The following is a 17,185-nucleotide window of genomic DNA, read 5'->3' on the forward strand; positions in this document are numbered from 1 at the left end:
GAGCCCATGCTCAATAATATATGTATAATATTGTTACAGATTTGTCAATAAGGACAAATAACACCCCCACCCCCATACACAATTTGTTTCCATTCTTACTTAAAACAAAATTAAACCCGGTTAAAAAGTCAGCTTCTTTTTCATCAGTTCTTAACCATTATATTTGTACAACACATCCACTCCACTGCCTAATTTTGTGTAACTTATCCATATTAAAAGCCTAAAGTATAAATGTATACAATCATGGTGTATAAATGGGAAGGGATATATTACAAGTAATATAATCCAAAACCCTACATAGGAATCTATTAAAACTTCTTGGACAAAACAGTTGGCTGTCGCCTCCTCCTTTTTTAAAATATCAAGGGGAGGGTCCAACAGTTGTTTCAGCCTTAATTGTTCTTTTGCTCAACAATTTCATTGGTGATTAAAGATCATCTTCATTCAATTATGACAGTGAAAGAGCGATAAATTGGTGGATTTCCCATGTTTCCAAAGCGCACATCCGAGGAAACAGCTCCCCCATATATGCGCTTGAAATCTTTTCTCGCGCAACCTTACACTTCAAACGAGGCGCAAAAATAGAACACTACATTTCCCAAGCTGCCTTAGTGAGTGGGACAACCCCCGCGCTTACGCGCCGATGCTGAACACAGGCTGGGCCTGGATGAGGGAGAGGGAAAGAGAGAGATTGAGTCGCCTGAGGAGAAAACTGGACTTAGCCGGGTCGTTAGAGCGGGTATGACCCTTCGGGGCCGCAGGTCGGCCCCGCTTCCCTCTCTCCTGGGCAGGTAATGAGCGAGAATGAGTTCCTTCCGAGCCGCTGCCGAGAAGGACGCGGCATCCACCAGGGTTCTGCCGCGGGGCAGGTGGGCAAGATGCGCGTTGTGGGGCGCTGGGCTATGGAGGTGCAATCAAGAGATCGTAGCTGCGCTCGGCAGGATGTGAGGACGGCCGAATCCTCGCGGCCGTCAGGTACTGGGGATGGCGGTGGAGGCCCGCCTCCAGGGAAAAAAGAATGATACGCATGCCGATATAAAAGGGAGACCAGACAGCTGAGGGGTGTGACAGGACGGGCACCTTTTGTGAGTCTTAAAGGAGGCATCTTGGCCTTGTTTCCACACACACACCCGTCCCTTCCAGGTAGCCCGAACTGGAGCTCCCAGCGTGTGCCCTCGAGGGTCACATGTCCTGACTGAGGTGGAGTATCAAACATCCCCTCAAAAATCAAAGGTATGAAGTCGGAACGTCGGAATTATTTTACGAAATAGAATAACTCTAGGAAATACTTCATGCAAACAAACACGAATACCCGAATAAAATAATAATAAAAGAAATCACGATTTGCTGGCCAGTGATGTCAGCAAAAGGAGATGCCTGTTGTGAGGGAAATCTGTTGAGTGGAATCGATCAAGTTGATATACAGAGATATAAGGCCAGGTGTTTTTATGTTATTTTATTACAACAATCCCATAGATTTGCAGTAGAAAATGTTTTCTTTTTGGCACCTAACATTCCCAAACTGCCGCCTCCTCTTGATTTATGGGACATGTTTTCTTCTTTGTTTTATATTTTTTCCTTTTATTCCTCTGTTGGTTTCCCAAGGAGGACAGGCATAGGAAGTAACCTGAACTCCATTACCTATATTAGAAACTTGAGCTCCTTTATCTATGTGAATATGTAAACTTATGTTATTTATTACTTATGCATTAGTCTCTCCTTCCCTTCTGAGAGATATAATTATGAGAAAATCTTTTTTTATGTGATAGCATATGTTTAAAATGTTTAGTACATTCTCAGACCTGTTGTCTGCAAACCTTGATTTTTAAATATTCTTATTATTTTTCTGAATTTTGGGAATGGGCTACAATGAGAAAGCAATATATATGTAATGTCCGTATAACTGCAAATACAGTTGAGCAAATATAAAAATTGGTTCACAATTTGCAGTTTAAGAAAAACCAAATGATGCATATGTGAATTATAGTTATATTTCTAGCTGATGTCAAATAACATATCTAATATGAATATTTGCACTTCTTAATTTTTTTATTTAAATCAAAGCATAAATTAATTTCCATTTCCTATAAAAAAAAACAAAATCCAAGAACAGTATTTCGGATATCTTTGTTTTGCTGAAAGTAGAATTCCTTGAAAGACATTCTTCTAGAAAATATATTACTTTCATTAATTTGATCTGAGATTTCTTCTGTTCCATATAATCTGCTGTGGAGCTAATAATAACAATATATTTTTTGCTGTGTAGTAGTTTGATTTTAACTGGAACTTTTGATTATAGTATATTTGTATCTGGTTTTCTGTGCCGTCTGTTCTTATTGTGAGCTTTTATGATACATTGTTAAGGAAAACTGCAATATAGTTGAAGTGCCAAGCTATTCATCAGATCAGAGTGCTTTGCTGAGTTGATTTTGAATGAGAATTTGGGCAAAAAGGACTCTTAAAATAAAAGTAATGTTTCTTTAATAAGAAACCATATATATGTGTGTGTATACATTCACATCCACGCACATTTCCATTAAGAATTGTTGTTCAAAGTAATCAAGAATTTTTCATTAAGAAATTTCAGTATAGAAATATAGTATCAGTTGACATTAATATTTTATTGTGCTTTTTAAAATCTAAGTGAAATATTAATATATATTGCAAGTCCGTGTATGATATGCCACCTGAAAAATTAATAAATCAGTTGACTGTACATGTCTAATATACAAGTAGTTCTCATTTAATAATCATTCAACAACTGTTTGAATTTGTGACTCTGAGCAAAAGAGACTTACGACTGGTCCTTATAGTTGCAGCCACTGGAGGGTTCCCACAGTCATGTGACCTTGATTCAGGTGCTTAGCAACTGGCTTACAATCACAACATTCCAACATTCTGCAGTCACATGGTCACCATTTGTAACCTTCATTGCCAGCTTCTCAGAAGTCAAGGTAATGGGGAAACTGGCAGGGCATTGCAAATGGTGACCCTAGGATGCCACAACCATTTGGAATTCACCTAATCTAAGAATGCTTGAACTGCTTTTTCCAATCATGTCGCTTAGTGATGGAGTTCTCTCAGTTATCATTGGTAAGCAAAGACTGCCTGTAATAATGTACAGCAATCTCTGAAATATTGGGAATATTAATGCTGCTTTCTATTAAAGGTTACATGGGTCTCAGAAATATTGATTTTTGATCTACAGTATAAGAGTCAGTTCTACCTATTGAAGAAAAATAAGGGTTAGTAATTTGAGACATCAGTATGTTGCCCCTGACTAAATTATAAGATTGTGATATTTTGAAAATATATTAAAAAAAATATGCCAGAAGGAATAATGGTAGATAATTTGTACTTTGTGTACATACGGGCAGCATAATCTACAGCTGTCTCTTAAAGTTTTGCAACCTATAGCCTGGTTAAGCAAGATCATGATTATATTGGTAGGACCAGAGTGAAGCTGGGAGCTATTTTATGAGGTGAGGCAATGGCTTTAAATGGATTTAAACAAGTGCTTCTTTCTGTGTTTGTCTCATTCTGATGACAGAATGGCCATATAACAAAAGATAAGAGGCCAAGAAGGGATAAACCTATAGTCCAAGGCACGTTAGTATTATTTAAGGAAAATATTTGACTTGCAGTTATTAGTATTATATTTTTATCTGTCTTTTAAAAACATGTTTGGTCAGTTCATGATGGCAAACCTCTAAAAAATCCTGTGTGTTTTCCTTGAAAAAATAATCCTGTGAGGTTCATTAGGATCAGAGAGACTGACTGGTCCAAAGTCACCCAACTAGCTTTCATGCCTGAGGCTTAATATTCATCTGGTTTCTAGACTAGTACCTTAACTAATACATCAAACTGACTCTCTCTTCTCATTGGAAGCTAGAATAACTTTATGAGATAAGAAGTGGCTGGATAGATTTCGTGAAGGCAGCCTGTGAGCATAGCTTGCTGTAAACCTTTTGTTGTTGTTGTTAACTCAGCTTATATAAGTTGTAGTGTGTGCACTTTCCTTTCCTTTGCCTTTCTTCATCTGGCATTCTTACTGGGCTTTGACAGTTTCTGTTTCTTTATGGTATGTCATTTTAATGACATTTCACTAAAGGGAGACATTAAATCAGAAAAGAGGATTCAACACCTGTGATCTGTTGTCATAAAATCTGTCACTTTTCAACCAGTGGCAAAAGGAAAATAGAGGTATTTGCAAGGATGGAGCATCAGTAGTTAGAGATGCCACATGACAGGAGCTGATGTTAGATCTTACTTTGAATGCCATATTGGCAATATTTGGGGGGAAGTGAGGATAGATGGCTTTACATTGACAATTTTGTGATGCATTGGTTTCACTTTACAATATGAATGGGGATATAATAGCCAAACAGTCACAAGTCAGGTTATGCAATTTTTCAGATGCATTTTCAATATGAAAATGAGAAAAGTGTCCTATTTGATAGTGTTTTATAAAAGGAATTAGCTTAAGTAGTATATTAAAAAGTGAAAAACTATTGAGGGATCAGAGACCATACTGCAATCACACAATACTTTGAGGTTTGTAAGAGACTTTCTGCAAACCAGGGTTTCACTGAAAGAGAAGCTTTATTTTGTTGTTTGGATATTTAACTGTGAGAATGGGACTAGAAGGTCTCAAGAAAGTAAACTATTTTTATTCTTACATGAAGATCATCTAACTCTTTCCATAATGAGCCATGGTGGCACAGTGGTTAGAGTGCAATACTGGAGGCTTCTTCTGCTGACTGCTGGCTGCCTGCAATTTGGCAGTTCAAATCCCTCCAGGCTCAAGGTTGACTCAGCCTTCCATCCTTCCAAGGTGGGTAAAATGAGGACCCAAATTGTTTGGGGCAATATGCTGACTCTGTAAACTGCTTAGAGAACGCTGTAAAGCACTATAAAATGGTATACAAGTCTAAGTGCTATTGCTATAAGGACCCAAAATAATACCACAGATATTCTCAGAAGTCCTTCTTCTACTCACAATTAGCCTCATATTTTTCTTAAAAAGAAAAAAATGCAGCCATTTTGCTGCTGAATTTCGGAACACTATCTCTAAGAAAACTACAAATGTGGTGCTAAAGGTAACAAATCACTTGCTCTTGTTCTATATGGATATGCTAAAATATTGCAATAATTGTCCTTCCATAGTAGATTTCACAACATGTGAATGATTTTCATCAGTCACCTTAAAATTTAATAGAAATAAAAAAGAAGCATCCTATTCTTAGAACTGTATTATAGTACTCTTAATTCAAATATGTGTTGAGCACCCCCATGCTGTCTTTCGTGGTTATTTCACTAAAAAGGATATAGTAGATAAAAATAAAACAAATTAACCTTTATGATTGGTTAATGGTTTGGAGCAGGGGTGGGATTCTACCGGTTATGTCCACCTCTGTAGAACCGGTTGCTCTGAAGACATAGTTCTATGTCTACTGCTGTTCTATGTCTACTGCTGTTTTGGCCCACCCGCCCACCCGGGCTCTTACCTATCCTTTATTTCCTGCTTTTTCAACCTCAGCTGCTTTGTGCGGCACAGCTGTAGTTGAAAAAGCAGGAAAAAAGGGCTTTTCCAACCACTGTGCACCCGCATGCAGTGCTGCTCAGCTGTCTGGGAAGCTCAGCAGGTCGTAAATTGCACTCGCATGACTCACGCAACTCGCGCATGCACGCATGACGCAGAGCAACAGAACCGGTAGTTATACCGGTCGGATCCCATCCCTGGTTTGGAGTAGCTTCTTATGAGGTATATTACAATAGTTGGAGCTTTTATCTGGGAATAACAAAATATGAAATATGTAAAATCATATGTGGCATAGACAGGTGCTGGCAAACCTTTTGGGTTCAGCATGTTGAAAGTTCAGGTAATGCCTGATTCTGCTGGCCTGTAACCCTCTCCCCCTGAACAAAAGAAAAACATTTATAAAAATTTTTATTTATTTAAAAAATACAGTCGAATCAGTGGTGGGATTCAACTAATTTAACAACCGGTTCTTCCTAATGATCGGGTGGGCATGGCTTGGGGGAGTCATGTGACTGAATACACATGGCCAACTCGATGTCACTCATGTCAAGGTGGGGCGGCGCAGGCGGGCCAAAGCGGCGGTGGTGATGGCCGGAGCCTTAGGCTTACCTTTATGTAATAACAGCAATGGTGATTCTCCGATGCCTCTTCTCTTGCTGGGTCTTGCTGCCCAACAGTTAAGAGTTTTTCAAAAGATTTTTGCCGCAGGAAACCATGGGCGGCTACTTTTTGTCTTTGTTGGTGCAGCTGGGCATGACCCCACCCTGAGACACTGGCTTATAGCTGCCACCTCTTTTCTGGCGCGAGAGGCCTCCAGCTGCTACTCTTTTCCAGTACGAGGGAACTTCAGCCACCGCTCTTTTTCAGCATTAGGGGCCTCCAGCTGCTGGTCTATTTCAGCACAAGCAGCCTCTAGATGCCACCTCTTTGCAGGACTGAACCAAGGTGGCAGCTGCTGCCGCCTCGGTTCCAGCTGACAAAGAGGCAGCAGCTGGAGTCCCCTTGCACCAGCAAAGAGGTGGCAAGTAGAGGCCTTCACACCAGCAAAGAGGTGGTGGCTGGAGGCTGCTTGTGATGGCAAAGAGGAGATGGCTGGAGGCATCTCGCGCTGGCAAAGAGGCAGTGGTTGCCACCATGGTTCAGGCCAGCAAAGATGTGGTGCCTGGAGGCTGCTCATATCGGCAAAGAGGCGGCAGCTGGAGGCCCCTCGTGCCGGCAAAGTGGCAGTGGCTGCCAACTCTGTTTAGGCTGGTAAAGGGGCAGCAGCTGCCACCTCAGTTCGTGCCGGCAAAGAGGTGGTGGCTGGAGGCTGCTCGTGCCAGCAAAGAGGCAGCAGCTGGAGGCCGCTCGCACTGGCAGAGGCAAAGGAAGGCTCACCAGGCAGGCAGGTAGCTGGGGAGGGGCATAGTGGCAGGGCCAGCCAGTGGCACGATTAGCTAGTTCTCCGACCTGCACAAAATCTTAACAACCAGTTTGCCTGAACCGGTCTGAACTGGCTGCATTCCACCTCTGGGTCCAATTATGTGTAATCCACAGGATTTGCTCTGCATCACTTACCTTCAGGCTGTGTTCCCTTTCTTTTAACCAGCCTCTGTGGCTTACCCAAAGCAGCTCTGGGTCACATGAAGCCTTCATTTTTGAAGTGGTTTCAGATAATGTTCTAATTATCTAATTCTAATTATCGATAATGCAGCCTTTGCAGCTTCCAAAACTATGTGAAAGCATGCTCCATTCTTGCACAATTTTCAGAGAGTTTGGAGGGAATGCAAGAACATAACCTGCTTCTGCCACTTCTGGAGGTTGCGTGAGAACACACCCCATTCTCACGTGGCCTTCAGAGCCTCTAATAATTACTCATGAATGGGGCATACTTTGTCAAAGGTTGATTAATGCTGGTGTGTCATCCAAAACATTGTGACATGTCACGTTTGACATATGTGTCATAGCTTCGCCATAATTGGTTATACTACAGGTAAGAGAAGACGTATCTGGTGTACTACAGGTAAGAGAAGAAGAAATAACTTTTTCTACTAATAAATAAAAATCTAGAATTTATTGTTAGCAATTCAGCAGGCTACAGTATCAGTGTCAGCTAATAAGTGCAAAACTATTAACGTCTTCTGAATCACTAGTATGCCTTACATCAGGAGTATCAAACTCAAGGCCTGTGGGCTGGATATGGCCTACGGGGTGCTTAGATTTGGTCCACAGGGCTGCCTGGAAACAGCGAAGGACTGGCCCAGAGTGCCTCTGTGTCAGGATTCCGGCAGTTAGTCCAATTAAAACATGAGCCTTGACTTTCTAACAGTGAAAATGGAGCTCGGGAGGGTCACCTTTTTGCTAGCAAAGGGCTGCAGGAGGCTGTCACAGATGAAAACTAAGCCTGGCGGGATCACGTGGGGTCCCCTGAGCTCCATTTTCACAGGCAGAGTGCTAGCAAAACAAACTACCAGCAAAAGTGGATCCCTCCCAGCCCCTCCTGGGCCACCACAGGTGCCCCCAAAACGAGTGAGGTTGAGCTGGCCATACCCACCATGCCCCCACACACACCCCGAAGTCAAACACAACTGTGATGTGGCCCTCAATGTAATCAAGTTTGACACCACTGCCTTACATGGATACTTAACCATTGTGTGTCACAAAGCAGGATTAGATCTGCCTATAGCTTAACCCAAGAAGATTGTTCTGATTTTATGAGAGTGATAGCATAAAAGTAAGCCCAGGTTTGTTGTTTCTCAGGAGTCTTCTAGATGTTTACAACTTTTCTGCCTTAGTTTATAAGTGACTCATGCTAGCTAGCTATCAGTCCAGAATTGTTAGAACTGAAGCTCATCACAGATGGTTACTATTGGCTTCTATCCTGCTGTCTTGGAATAATTAGCCAAAAGAATAAATCAGAAGTCAGAAATGCAAAAAAGAACTGGATAGATTTACTTATGAATGTAATAGGGTGTTGGATTGTGCCTAAAATAGAACAGTCAGCATGGACTGCTTCAACCTGTCTGGATCTATTTTTAATATTCTAAACCATGTGGTAAAACCACAACCTTTCACGTTTTATATCTGGAAGAACTAAAGCCACGGCATGGTAGGGAATTTATATATCATTGCATAAATTTGAGAAATTAAGGTATTAGAAAAGTAGAGGTTTGTTACTGCTGCAAATTATTAATAATATCAAAATTGTTTATCCCTGCAGGTCTAAAATGAAACTGAGTTAATATTAATCACTAGAACTGAATATTTACAGCCAGACTGTTTAAGTTATGCAGAAGAAGTCAGACTGTTAACAACTCTTGACACACTTGTACTTTTCTATGTATTACTTTTATTTTGATTTCTTCTGTATCTTCTTGGAGTTAAAAAATTAATTTTAAAATGTTATGGTATCAAGTTTATTTTATTTGCTTTTACTTGTTTTGTAGAACTGGTTTTTTTTTGTGTTACAACTTTTATTGTCTATATTATCTATATCCCTATATACAAGATTTAGATTTTAAGGTCATTGAAAAAGGTTCCTACCATCTTAAACTTTTTAAAGCATAAAGAATATTGTTGTTACAATATGATCTGAGAAATATGCTGAGTACTTCAGGTTTGAATAACATTTTTAAATGTTGCAACAACTAAATTATGTTTTGGTGTATCATTTTGATTTGCATAGTTGAAAGCAGTTTTGGAAACTTTTCATACTCAATCCTAAGTATAATGTATACATTAATTTTTCAAACTTACTATGTAAGCAAACCTGATTATTTGTAATGTCACCTTCTCTCAGTTGCACATGTAATTGAGCATGGGCTATCTTTCAATTGAACATGTAATTGAACATAATATTACCATTTGTGTTCTGAGGTTGGCAAAATAATTTACTTAAATTGTTAACATTCCAAATAATTTGTAATATTAGGTCAGTACGGATATTATGATAAGTGTACATTTCCTGCTACTTTCCAGTTTTGATCAGGGGAGGCTGAACAAGCTTGGGATTGTCCTGTATGACCCTATGGCTTACATAGCTTTACATCTGCACATACCCATAATACTTTATCAAAACATGCATGACCACTCAACCCATTACAGCACAACCAACACAAGCTATAAATAGAATATCACTGCCATACATCAGAAACATTTCAGAAGCAACCAACAGATTATTGCAATCACACCCATAGTACACAAATCAACTAAAACCTCCAAAACATCTTAAATAAACTAAAAAACCCAGTAGTCCAGGAAGAAAAAAACAGGAATCATCTGTAACATACAGTATAAGAACAGTACTCTTTTCAAACTTGGACACTGTCCTCTTTGTAAAAAAATTACTAGCCTACATGGACAGATTACCTATCTAGAATCTCTAATCTGTACTCTCCAAGCAGAAATTAGGTGCCCAATCCAGCCATCTATTGAGCTGCCATGCTACCAGCCCCCACTACCAAAAAGATCCTACAGGAAAAGGGCAGTATGGACAACCATGGGATCTGGCAGGATGAGAGCTGTGGACCATAAACACAAAACTTTTGCTGTGTCCCAGCATAACAAATACAATGCCCTTGCTGACCTTAATAGGGACACTAAAGTGACAGGTCAAGATAGTTGTGATAATGATAACTTAAGTAAGCCGGGTATCATGGTCCTAGAAGAACTTTGGAAAGGAGAAAGTGTGAAGCAGGTATAATGCACCAGTCACACAAGAAGAGCAAGGCATCCAAAAAGAGAAGCCACCTTCTGGTTGGGGACTCAATTGCAAGGGATGTAAATTTAGGAAAGAATACTGAGGTTTTGAAAGAGGTCAGGTGTCTACCAGGTGCTACTGCCAGAGACAAGAAGCGTATTCTTAAGATAGTCAAGTATGCCAGCAAGGACTGTGATGTTGATGCTATTATACATCTTGGTACAAATGATCTGTCCCAGAAGGATGTACTTTCTTTCAGAAAGACTTCCAGAGCTTGGGGTATGAACTTAGTAATATGGACTGTAGGCTTATCTTTTCAGAGGTTCTACCAGTATACAAGGAACAAAAAGGAAAAGGGCAGCATGTAGCAGAGTTTAATGTGTGGCTAAAGGAGTGGTGTAAAAGGGAAGGCTTTGGTTTTATTAGTCATGATGTCTGTAGCTGGTCCAATGAAAAACTGTATAAAAGAGATGGTTTGCATCCATCAAAGAAAGGGACTGAGTTACTTGGCATTAAAATCACAGATTTCCTGGATAAACATTTTAACTGAACAGTGGGGACAGAGAATTAATGGATTCAGAACATCTCTGTCCCCAGCAACCTAAAACTAATAAGGATACCAGTGCATGCAAAATAGATGTTTGTGCAGGTAAGATTATCAACCTTGATGCCAACCAAAACCAAGAATTTAATAGTGAGTGCCATGCCATGTGCACTAATCAAACAGGTGGCAAGAAAGTAGGGACAGGCAGGCACAGCACAGGTGATGTATACAGTAAACACAGTGTCAAACATAAAGATCTCAAGTGCCTATATACAAATGCACAAAATCTGCGGAACAAACAAGGTGAACTCAAACTACGAATACATGAAGGTAAATATGATATAGTTGGAATAACAGAAACTTGGTGGGATGCAACTTACCAAATTTGCAGATGATACTAAGCTGGCAGGAATAGCTAACACCCAAGAAGATAGGCTCAAGATCCAGATGGATCTTGACAGACTAGAACACTGGGCCATATCTAATAAAATGAAATTCAATATAGAGAAAAGTAAAGTCCTACATTTAGGCAAGAAAAACCAAAAGTACACATATAGACTGGGTGAAACCAGGCTCAATAGCAGTAACTGTGAGAGGGATCTTGGAGTCTTAGTGGACAACCAGCTAAACGTGAGCCAGCAGTGTGCAGCAGCAGTCAAAAAAGCTAATGCAATCCTAAATCGTATTAACAGAGGGATACAATCAAGATCAAGGGAGGTACTAATACCACTCTATAAAGCCTTAGTAAGACCACACCTAGAGTACTGCATCCAGTTTTGGTCACTACATTATCACAAAGATGTTGAGACTCTAGAAAAAGTACAGAGAAGAGCAACCAGGATGATTAGGGGACTGGAGACTAAAACATACAATGAACAGTTGCAGAAACTGGGCTTGGCTAGTCTAGTAAAGAGAAGGACCAGGGGAGACATGATAGCGGTCTTCCAATATTTGAGGGGCTGCCACAGGGAGGAAGGGGTCAAGCTATTTTCTAAAGCGCCTGTAGGCAGACAAGGAATAATGGATGGAAACTGAACAAGGAGAGATTTAACCTGGAAATAAGGAGAAACTTTCTGACAGTGAGAACAATCAACCAATGGAACACCTTGTCCTCGGAAGTTGTGGGAGCGCCATCACTGGAGACTTTCAAGAAGAGATTGGATGCCATTTGTCAGAAATGGTGTAGGGTCTCCCGCTTGGGCGGGGGGTTGGACTAGATGACCTACGAGGTCCCTTCCAACTCTGATTATATGTTATCTGTTGTCTGTAACAGCCACTAGGTAGGATGCACAGGCATAAGAGTAGCAGAGGCATCCATGAACATCAATTATAGTCAGAAAACATGATTAAAAACTACTTAGACACATGGACAGACTAGAACATAATTTCAACTGGAAAACTTTGAGCATTCTAGATGAAGCTAAATCTAAAATCAGTAGGAAATTCCTGAAAGGTTGGCACTTAGATATGTTAGCCATCAACAGAGACATTTAGCCACCATTCAAAAGAGACAATAAAAAAGCTAGGCGAAAAACAAAAAGGCCACAACAAATCCTCTTCAGCATCAGACAAGTAGAAATTAACATCAGACAAACAATCAAGAAGAAAACAATGCCCTAATCAAGAAACTACTATGGAGAAAATAACACCCCAACACTACTGGCAAGACATGCTGCGGTATATAAACAGCCAGCAAATATCACATTGACTGATAGTTTTATTTTATTTATTTATTTATAAAATTGATAGATCATCCTTAAGAAATTATATGTGTGTGTGTATGTATGTATATGTATATATAATTACCTGTGGTTATAATAACTGCACATTTTTCTGATTGACTACATGTAGTCCTTGACACAACCATTTATGTAGTAACAGTTCAAAGTTACAAATGGCATGGTTATGTGATCAGAGTTTGGATGCTTGGCAATTGGTCATATTTGACCATTGCAGTGTCCTAAGGTTGTGTGGTCATCTTTTGTGATCTTCTGACAAATTCAATGAGGAAGCCCAATTCACTTAAAAACTGGATTACTAATTTAACAACTGCAGTGATTCACTTAACAACTGTGGCAAGAAAGATTGTAAAATGGAGCAAAATTCATTTAACCACTGTCTCAATTAGCAACAGAAATTTTGGGCTCAATTGTGGTCATAAGTCGAGAGCTACCTGTATTCAACTTGATTGATTATGTGTCTGAATGACTGAACAAAGAGGGGTGTGTGTATGTTTGTTTGTGTATTTGTGTGAAGCAGAGAAGATGGAAACTGGACAAACAAGGGAAAACAGGGACTGTATTTCACATGCATCTGAGCCAGATTTCCGTCATATTTTTGTGTTGCTTGTTATATGAGCAAATTGCTGTCTCACAAAATTGTCCGGTATGATACCAGTCATGGCAGAAACTGTCTATTAAATGGAAATTTAGCCCTTGATTTCTGTGACACACAAAGTTCTAATTAACAATTAAGGTTCAAAACTTAGAACAACTGGACAAGACCAGATAAACATTAGAATTTCCAAGGAGTTCAAATCATAAAAGACATAAAGATATGGATATGGATTCTAGCCTCTTATTGATCTCAGGAAGAAGCTGTTAGACTGGGAACTTCCAGAGTGTACCTGAGCACCATCAACAGTAATTAGCCTTGATTGATATGCTAGCTTGCTTGAGAGTAAAAACCATGAGAAGATGTCTTGATTTTTTTAGGGATTTTTTAAAGGATTTGTCTTGATTTGTTGCTGTTTTGAAACAATCTGGCTTCCCTTCTCTTTGGCTCTTGAAATATATTGCAGCTAGATGGTCAAATCTCTGGATTAGAATCATGCTGATGAGCATACAGTGTGATGGTCTTTGTCCCTTAAAGTGGATCTACCTGGTACCTCATCTGAATCTTCTATGGATGGAATCCACCTGAGAAGGCTTCTTGTCCCTCTCTCACACATGTGCACTATGTGATTAAAATGATTGTGCTGAATTCCTTAGGCCAGGGCTGTTAAACTCCCGGCCCGTGGGCCTGATGTGTCACGTGCTGGCCATACCCACGGCCAGTATAGTGAAGGGGGGGGAAGCCACGATACATCATGTGATGACGATGTGAGTTTGATACCCTGCCTTATGCTGTATTCTATTCAAAAATATAACTGAATTGTAGATAAGAGCTACAAGCTAAATATGCATTCTTTGTCCACTTCTAATACTTTTCATCATGATCCCTTTTGTATCTAATACTCCCCTTCATTTTTGTCTATGCTCCACACATAGCAGCATTCCAGGCACAGGGCAAATCACTTTTGGCAGAAATCTGAAGTACCATCTTGTAAAATTAGGTCAAATATAGCATGTAACCCTATGGGCAGAGGTTGCTTATCCCTGGGACAGCACTAGAGAATTTTAGGAAAGATATTTCTAGGCTCTAGTTGGGGGTGATTGAGATTATAGTGTTCAATCACCATATGAGTTGGGTCAATCCCTTTTACAAAGAGAAGATAAAGAAAACATTTTGATTTGAATATGATTTTTAAACTTGTTTTTATTTTTGCTCGTGTCCTTTCACAATTCCTATTTTATTATTAGTGCAATTTAAAAAAATCAGACTAGAGTTTTATGAGGTATGGAAAATGTATTTATGTTAAGAGAAGAGAAATAAGGTTTGATATGGAATATAATTGTAAATATATGTAAATGTTGACACAGTACTGTTAAAATGTAAATGCATATGCACTTTGAAAATAAATAAAATAAAATAAAAATAAATAAAAATAAAAGAATCAGACTAAATCTGTTTTAAAAGTAGGAAAATAATAATTGAAAAATAGATATTAGTGAAATTGCCCAAGTACTTCTCAATAGCAATTTTTAATAATTTAGTTTCAAAGTACACTTTTTCATAAGGATGCTATATGATGAAGAGGAATGATTCAAATTGCACTAAGAATACACTGATTAAAATGTTGTGATGAAAAGCTCATGAATTTATCTAATTCATCAGATTACCCCAGGGCCATCAACTTTGGTAGTACCCTAAGGGACAAAGCTAAAAATGTTCAAGGCAAATTGTATTAATTATGTGCAAACAAATTGGTGTTGTCTATTAGCAACCACATAGCTACATTAGACTTTCTCTAAGATGGTCTGTCCCGACCTGGTTCTCTATATCTTCAACAACTCATCCCATGGTCAGAGCTGGGAAGGTCATCATAGAATCAACCGGGTGCAGAAACCAATGCCATCCATGGCCTGGGTGTGTTAATCGCTTGCACATGCAGGCCTTACTGTTCAAGTGCGCTGCTCCCACCTGAATCCAGCCCTCTAGAGTTCACCGCGCCTGGGAAGAATGAAACCTCATTGTCCCACAGAGCACGCTTGCATGCAAATGGGGTATGCGTGCAAATGGACGCTTAGAGTGATCTTTGAAGGCAAGCCTGCTGCTGTGTCTCTGCTTTCTTCAGCTCGGACACAGTCGGGGCACTCCAACTGCTGGCAGCGGCAGTCATCTGAGCAGCCATGATTCCCCCTCTCCAGCCAGCCAGCACCACCTGACTTCCCTGCCTGACCAGTCAGCTGGCGCAAAGCCTTGTTGCTCTTCTCCTCCTCCTCCCCCCCGCCACTCAAGTGGCAGTGGGCTCTGTGGAATGAGCTCCCATTCCTCTCCCAGTGAGGTGAACTCCAGCGGGCTGGATGAGGGTGACAGGGGCCTGGCCCCGTAGTGCTTCCTTGTTCAGTTGAAGGGTTTGTTCCTGCCCTCAGACAGGCCATGGAATTGGAATCAGCCAGGCACAGGAACCAACACCATCCGTGGCCCAGGTGCGCTGCTCACTTGCGTGCACTGGCCTTACTGTTTGAAGGCAGAAACAAAGCTTTCAGCTGAGCGAGGATGCACTGCGGGGCCAGGCGCCTCGCATCCACATCCAGCCTGCTGGTGCTCACTGCACTGTGGGAGAAATAAGAGACCCTGTTGTCTCGTAGAGCCCGCCACCGCTTGAGTGGGAAAGGTGAGGAGAAGAACGGCAAGAGCCAGGGAGTAGTTCAGGCGGGGCTGGCTGGTTGGGGAGGGGGGGATCATGGCTGCTCAAGTGGCTCCTGCTGCCACTGCCACTGCCAGCAGCTTGGGTGCCCTGGCTGAAGCATGGATAGCTCTCTCTCTCTCATACACACAGAGAAGTTGGAGAGCTCTCTTGCTCTCTCTCTCTCTTGCTGCAGTGGCAGTGGTGGCGCTTCCGTACCTGGCCGGTGTTCAAGTAAGCCAGTGCAAGGTATGGGAGGCATCTCTGCACCTCCGCCTTACTTCATCCTCCACCACCCCCACTGCCTCACTTTGTGGCCGCTGCACCAGTGCATTGCTCAGCCTCCTGCTCCATTAAGCAAGGAGAAGAAGTGGTGAAGAACAAAGAAGACTGAAGCAAGGTAATGGGTGCTGCCCCACCCACCCCACCTTACCTGAGGGCCCTTCAGCTAGACCACCCATGCCAAACCCTCAATCCCCCCCACCCCAACCCCCAAAGGCAGCCACATCCCTTCACTAACGTGCTTTCCAGCTCTGTTCACCGCCACGCCATGCAGGGCAACTAAAGTAGTCGGTGGGATTACGGTAAAAAAAAAAGTTCAGACCTTCCAACTTCTCATTAAAAAAAAAAAAGATCTCGTGAGGTTGGAAGGTCTGAACTATTTTTTTTACTGAAATTCCACAAACTACTTTTGTTGCCCTGCACCACGGCGACATAGAACTGGGCCTGTGTGCATGTTGTGGACCAGGCCGAAATGATGCAAGCCAGCCCCTTACAGTTTCCAGAATAGCCATGCAGGTGGATCCAGCCTTGAATTTGACACCCCTGAGGTAGAGGGTTTGATGAAATGGTGTAATAAAAACAGCCTGATTTTAAATGTAGGAAAAGGAAAAGAAATCATTTTCAATTTCAGAAAAGGCAGGCACAGCCATACATCTCTGTGTATTAACAATTTGCCTGTGGAGATGGTTAGTACTGTCAAGTTTCTGGGTGTGCATCTGATGAGCAGGTTAGTTTGGTAGCTCACCTGTGAGACACCAGTGAGACACTGGTGAAGCGGGCACAGCACCACCTGCATTTTCTATGTCATAAAAGAAGAGCACATCTTCATTCACCCATCTTTACCACTTTTATAGAGGGAAATTGAAAGCATCCTGTCATATTACTGTGTGGTTTGGAAGTATTACTGTTTTGGACAGGAAGGCATAAAAGATTATCAAAAGTTCACTTCCTTCTATCCTGGACATGACATATAAGTGATGCCTGACCAGAGTCCACAATATTGTCAGGGATGCTATCTATACATCCTCTCCATGACTGGGTTGTCTTCGTTACATTCTGGGAGGAGTCTTCACAATATCCAAAGCAGAACAACTAGATTCTGTAATAGTTTTGTACCATATAATATCA

The 17,185-nt window shown here is 40.9% G+C and overlaps 1 protein-coding gene across 8 annotated transcripts in view; it reads left to right on the forward strand.

Moving 5' to 3' along the window:
• Positions 1–654: 654 nt before the first annotated feature.
• Positions 655–17,185, forward strand: part of KLHDC3 (kelch domain containing 3) — a 58,549-nt gene continuing 42,018 nt past the window's right edge. For 2 of the 8 annotated variants that reach the window (XM_087962303.1, XM_087962337.1), the window contains exons 1-2: positions 655–791; positions 1,144–1,233. The gene's annotated coding sequence lies outside the window, so the exon portion shown is untranslated. Of the gene's footprint in view, positions 870–1,143; positions 1,234–8,516; positions 8,631–17,185 lie in introns of those variants that run through there. The other 6 variants (XM_087962313.1, XM_087962346.1, XM_087962295.1 and 3 more) reach the window with 4 other exon arrangements.

This window comes from Notechis scutatus, chromosome 1, assembly GCF_049901735.1.
Source record: "Notechis scutatus isolate UNSWTSFEM ecotype Mainland chromosome 1, rNotScu1.2, whole genome shotgun sequence".
NCBI classification, from domain to species: Eukaryota; Metazoa; Chordata; class Lepidosauria; order Squamata; family Elapidae; genus Notechis; species Notechis scutatus.